This window comes from Rana temporaria, chromosome 12 (genome assembly GCF_905171775.1).
Source record: "Rana temporaria chromosome 12, aRanTem1.1, whole genome shotgun sequence".
Lineage (NCBI taxonomy): Eukaryota > Metazoa > Chordata > Amphibia > Anura > Ranidae > Rana > Rana temporaria.
This window is the reverse complement of record NC_053500.1, coordinates 11,153,146-11,159,287: the sequence shown is the minus strand read 5'-3', so window position 1 is coordinate 11,159,287 and position 6,142 is coordinate 11,153,146.

Sequence of the window (6,142 nt, the reverse complement as noted above, 5' to 3'; positions counted from 1 at the left end):
TGTCGCCGGGCGGTGCTGTGTCGGGCACCGCAGCGGGGGCTTCGATCCTAGGTGAGTATTACATAATGAGCTAGTATGCTATGCATACTAGTTCATTATGCCTTTGTCTAGCAGGTGTCATGCCGCGTACACACGATCGGATTTTCAGAATTCCGCTCAAGCTTGGCTTGCATACACGCGGTCACACAAAAGTTCAAGAACGTGGTGACGTACAACACTATGACGAGCCGAGAAAATGAAATTCAATGCATGTGTCGAATTGTTTCCGAGCACGCGTCGGAATTTTGCGCATCGGAATTGCAACAGACGATCGGATTTTCTTCCGATAGGAATTTTTTCCCTCAGAAAATTTGAGAACCAGCTCTCAATCTTTTGTTGGCGGAAATTCAGGCAGCAAAAGTCTGATGGAGCCTACACACGGTCGGAATTTCGGACCAAAAGCTCACATCGGACTTTTCTTGTCGGAATTTCCGATCGTGTGTACGCAGCATTTATTTTTTTATTTTTTTTAAGTGCGTTAACACCCACTTTAAGGTCTGTGGAAGAGACTGATGTGACAAGCTCTTTGTACTTTGTAGGGAGAGTTGGAATAAGCTACTGCTATAATACTACTGCTATTATAACCAAGTATAATAATAATAATAACATAGCTCCCAACTGTCCCTGATTTCGAGGGACTGTCCCTGATTTGGAACAATGTCCCTCTGTCCCTTATTCCTCCTCATTTGTCCCTCATTTTGGTCTGATCTATAGAGCTCTATATATATTGTACTTTTTATCTATCAAAAAGTGTTTTCCCACGCTAAACCTTTCGTCATATTTCTAAATTGCTGCACTTGTAAATTCCAAAAGTCAATATAAAGGAATAGTAGTGATAAAAAAAAGCACTTGTGGGTTTAAAGCGGAGGTTCACCCTCTATATAAACTTTATCTTAATAACATCTGCAGACTTAAAGCGGATGTGCCAGTAAAAAAATATATTAAAAGCCAGCAGCTACAAATACTGCAGCTGCTGACTTTTAATATTAGGACACTTTCCTGTCCTGGAGTCCAGCGCCGTCCGCAGCAGAGGACGAGCGATCGCTCGTCTCTCTGCTGCTCCCCCCGCCATCCTCAGTGAGGGAACCAGGAAGTGAAGCGCTCCGGCTTCACTACCCGGTTCCTTACGGCGCATGCGCGAGTCGCGCTGCGCCCGCCGATTGGCTCACACGCTGTGTGCTGGGAGCCGAGTGTTCCCAGCACACAACGGGGGACAGACGGGAAGTCAGGAAAAACCCGTCTTTTGCCCGACGTGTGGCCGGAAGTGGGTGCAAATACCTGTCTTTAGACAGGTATCTGCACCCCCCCCCCTGAAAGGTGTCAAATGTGACACCGGAGGGGGGGCGGGTTCCGATCAGCGTGAGTTCCACTTTAGGGTGGAGCTCCGCTTTAATAAATTTAGAATCCACTTTTGCATTTTTTTAATCGCTCTCTTCTTACCGTGATTACGAGTGATTACATGTTCCTTCCGGGTACTGTTTCCCGCGGAAGTGGGCGTATCTCTGGCTTTCCCCCGACGCCCCAGTGTGTGCTGGGAGCTGCCCGCAATGTCTCCTGGGAGTTCTTTGTCATGATTCCTAGGAGACGATCTGTACCCATAATAGTAGTAATCTCGCGGTCCACGTGAGTATAGCATGTGAACAAAAAAGATATAAATAAACCCAAAATGAATAAAAAAGAAGGGGTAATTGAGTGATCAAAGTCCTCAAAAAAATATATCAAAGAAAATCCTGACCACCATTTCTTTGATATATTTTTTGGAGGACTTTGATCACTCAATTACCCCTTCTTTTTTTATTCATTTTGGGTTTATTTATATCTTTTTTGTTCACCTGGTACAGAGTGTATCAACACATCATTTTTTTTATCACTTTATGGTTTTGATATAACATTATTTCACTCCCTTGTGATTGCACATTTAAATGTTTGGAGTTGCGCGCTTATTTCTTTTTTGTATGTATGTCTTTGAAGTTTAAGTATTTGAGCTTTTAATAGGCAGCAGCACTCCCCTATTTAAATTAATTTTTCACTAATTTTTTTATTCCTTCCTCTATTTAGAGGTCATATATCAATTTTTCCTCACTTGTAAGTGGGTTTAGCGCAGAGTTTTCCCCCCTTTTTTAACACGTGAGTATAGCGTCACCGCTTCCCGGAAGTCTTTACTTGTGGGCTTCACAATGCCCACAAGCAAGATGGAAAACGCCTGGCAGCATTTTCAAAAGTTTATCTTTCTGACGGAAAACGATCGCAACCTATTACAAGCGGCTAGCAAGTGAGTGCGAAGGTGCTATCTATAAACATATTGATTGAACATGAATAGAAAAAAAAATGCGGAACCTCCACTTTAACCAACCTTTGTATAATTCTCCTTTAAGGGGGCGTGGCAAGGGTGTGTGTCCTCTGCCTGCATACTTTTGCTGATAGGTGTCCCTCATTCCCATGTCAAAAAGTTGGGAGGTGTGTAATAATAATAGTATATCTTTTCAATTGAACAGGTATCAGAAGGTTATAAAACCTCCCCACATCCATCACAGCACAGTGAAGTGACAGTTCAGGGTTGGGTACATACAGGAGATCTATGGCTGTTCAGTGCGACTTGTGACTCACACTCCCATCATTCACCAAAATTCAGATCTATTACTTAGAAATGCTGGCTCTACTTCCTCATACAGAGATAAACCCTATAAGATTGGCTAAAGGGATCATTTCCTCATATCAGTGTCAGTAATCGTGACCCTCAACCGGGAAGCCGCACCCCACATTTACTGCAAATTCAGCCCTGTTTAACCCTTCTGCCTCTGGCAGAGAAGAGAATCGGAAACAGGATTCTGATATTGTAGAATTCAGCTACATGGTAGCCAAAGTTTGCGATCCAGCAGGTTGGATTGTCACCGCTGATTACCAGAAAGCAAGAAAGAACAGATTGATAAAATGAATAAAAAAAAAACAATAAACACTTGCAGTCCTTCATAAACACCTGACCCCCTCCCTCAGGAGGTGTAATGCTTTATTCAGGCAGAAATAAACATTTGTATTGTCTAGTTTTGTAATAGCATTTCAGGTAGTGATATCTGTATTTATTTTTTTGTCAATGTTTTATTTATCAAATAAAAGAAAATAGTACAGAGGTCACATTCCGCAGGGACAGCAGACAAGCGTACAGAAGGTTTACAAATCAGTAAGAACATATCAAACATCCCAGGTAGGACGTGGTAATACTGGGGTGGATTCAGTAAGCAATTGCGTCTGCGTAACCATAGTTACGCAGCGCAATTGCTTAGTTGCGCCGGCGTAACGACTTTTCTGTATTCAGAAAGCTCGTTACGCCGACTGCAGCCTAAGATATGACTGGCATAAGGCTCTTATGCCGTCGTATCGTAGGCTGCATTCTTACGATGGCCGCTAGGTGGCGTTCCCGTAGTGGTCAGCGTAGAGTATTCAAATTGCATACTAACGCCGATTCACAACCGTACGCCCGCCCTACGTATGCATTTTACATCGTTTGCGTTCGTCGGGTTCCACGTAAGGCTGCTCCTTCTATTAGCAGGGGCAGCCAATGCTAAGTATACCCGTCGTTCCCGCGTTGCGATGTTTGAAAATTACGTCGTTTGCGTAAGTGAATCGTGATTGGCGCTGGACGCCATTTACGTTCACGTTGAAGCAAATGACGTCCTTGCGACGTCATTTGCCGCAATGCACGTCGGGAAAGTTTCCCGACGGAGCATGCACACTACGTTCGGCGCGGGAACGCGCCTAATTTAAATGATCCACGCCCCCTACGGGATCATTTAAATTACGCGCCCTTACGCCGGGCAGTTTTAAGGAGCGCCCGCGCAAATTACGTAGCTACTGCTTCATGAATGAAGCATAGCGCACGTAAATTACGGAGGCGCAGCGTTAAAACGGTACGCTGCGCCTCCGTAAGAGGGCGCAATTCGTACCTGAATCCAGCCCTTTATTTATTTTTTGTCAATGTTTTATTTATCAAATAAAAGAAAATAGTACAGAGGTCACATTCCGCAGGGACAGCAGACATAAGCGTACAGAAGGTTTACAAATCAGTAAGAACATATCAAACATCCCAGGTAGGACGTGGTAATACTATATCTTTTAATGAGTGTTCAGGATAAAAAAAGATACAATTTAATGCTGAATTCCAGACATACAAAAAAAGACACAAATTAAAGCAGCTCTGTATTCGATTACAATTGTTTTAATTAAATGTATTTTTTTGAAAATATGTTCATTTGCAAAAATAAAACATATCAAGGCAAAAGACACCAATCAAAATATAAAATAAACAAGAGTATGAAAAGTTCACAGAATATTTCAGGGACATTTGCTATACAATCTTGACTGCTGTCGTTGATAAATGCAACAATGCAATCAAATTTGACAGGATATACACTATATTACCAAAAGTATTGGGACACCTACCTTTAACCACTTGACAACTGGGCACTTAAACACCCTTAATAACCAGACCAATTTTCAGCTTTCGGTGCTCTCACATTTTGAATGACAATAACTCAGTCATACAACACTGTAACCAAATGAAATTTTTGTCCTTTTTTTCCCACAAATAGAGCTTTCTTTTGGTGGTATTTGATCACCTCTGCGGTTTTTATTTTTTCCGCTAATAATGAAAAAAGAACGAAAATTTTGTAAAAAAATGATTTTTTTTTCATTTCTATTATAAAATTTTGCAAAAAATGAATTTTTCTTCATAAATTTGGCCTAAAATGTATACTGCTACATATCTTTGGTTAAAAAAAAAAAAAAAATTGGGTTATTATTTAGTCTGGGTGAAAGTTATAGGGTCTACAAGCTATGGTACCAATTACTGAAAATTGATCAATTTGATCACATCTGAAGTACTGACGGCCTTTCTCATTTCTTGAGACCCTAACATGCCAGAAAAGTACAAATACCCCCTAAATGACCCATTTTTGGAAAGAAGACATTCCAAGGTATTTAGAAAGAGGCACGGTGAGTTTTTTGAAGTTGTAATTTTTTCCCACAATTCTTTGCAAAATCAAGGTTTTTTTTATTTTTATTTTTTTTCCACAAAAGTTTCATATTAGCAGGTTATTTCTCGCACACAGCATATTCATACCACAAAATACACCCCAAAACACATTCTGCTATTCCTCCCGAGTATGGCGATACCACATGTGTGAGACTTTTACACAGCGTGGCCACATACAGAGGCCCGACATGCAGGGAGCACCATCAGGCGTTCTGGAACACCCAGACCAATTCTGACATTCCTCTCCTACATGTAAAAATCATCATTTATTTGATAGAAAATTACATAGAACCCCAAAACATTATATATGCTTTTTTAGCAAAGACCCTAGAGAATACAATGGCGGTCGTTGCAACTTTTTATCGCGCATGGTATTTGCACAGCAATTTTTCGAACGCATTTTTTTGGGAAATAAAACAGTTTTGTGCTTTTTAAAAAAAAAAACATTAAAGTTAGCCCAATGTTTTTGCATAATATGAAAGATGAAGTTACGCCGAGTAAATAGATACCCAACATGTCACCCTTCAATATTGCACACGCTTGTGGAATGGCGCCAAACTTCGCTACTTAAAAATCCCCATAGGTGACGTTTTAAATGTTTTTACTGGTTACATGTTTTTAGTTACAGAGGAGGTCTGGGGCCAAAATGATTGCTCTCGCTCTAACGTTCGCAGCGATACCCCACATGTGTGGTTTGAACACCGTTTTCATATGTGGGCGGGACTTACGTGCACATTCGCTTCTGTATACGCACGCGGGAACAGGGGCGCTTTAAATATTTATTTTTTATTTTTATTGTTCATTTTACTTTATTTATTTTAGTTTGACACGTTTTTCCCCAAAAATAAATGTTTTGATCACTTTTATTCCAATTACAAGGAATGGAAACATCCCTTGTAATAGGAATATAGCATGACAGGTCCTCTTTACAGTGAGATGTGGGGTCAATAAGACCCCACATCTCACCTCTAGGCTGGGAAGCCTGAAAAAAACCAAAAAAAAAAAAACGATCCTGGCTTCGATCGCAGCGGTGAGTCAGAAGAAGCACCGGAGGGCGAAGGGAGTGGGGACGTC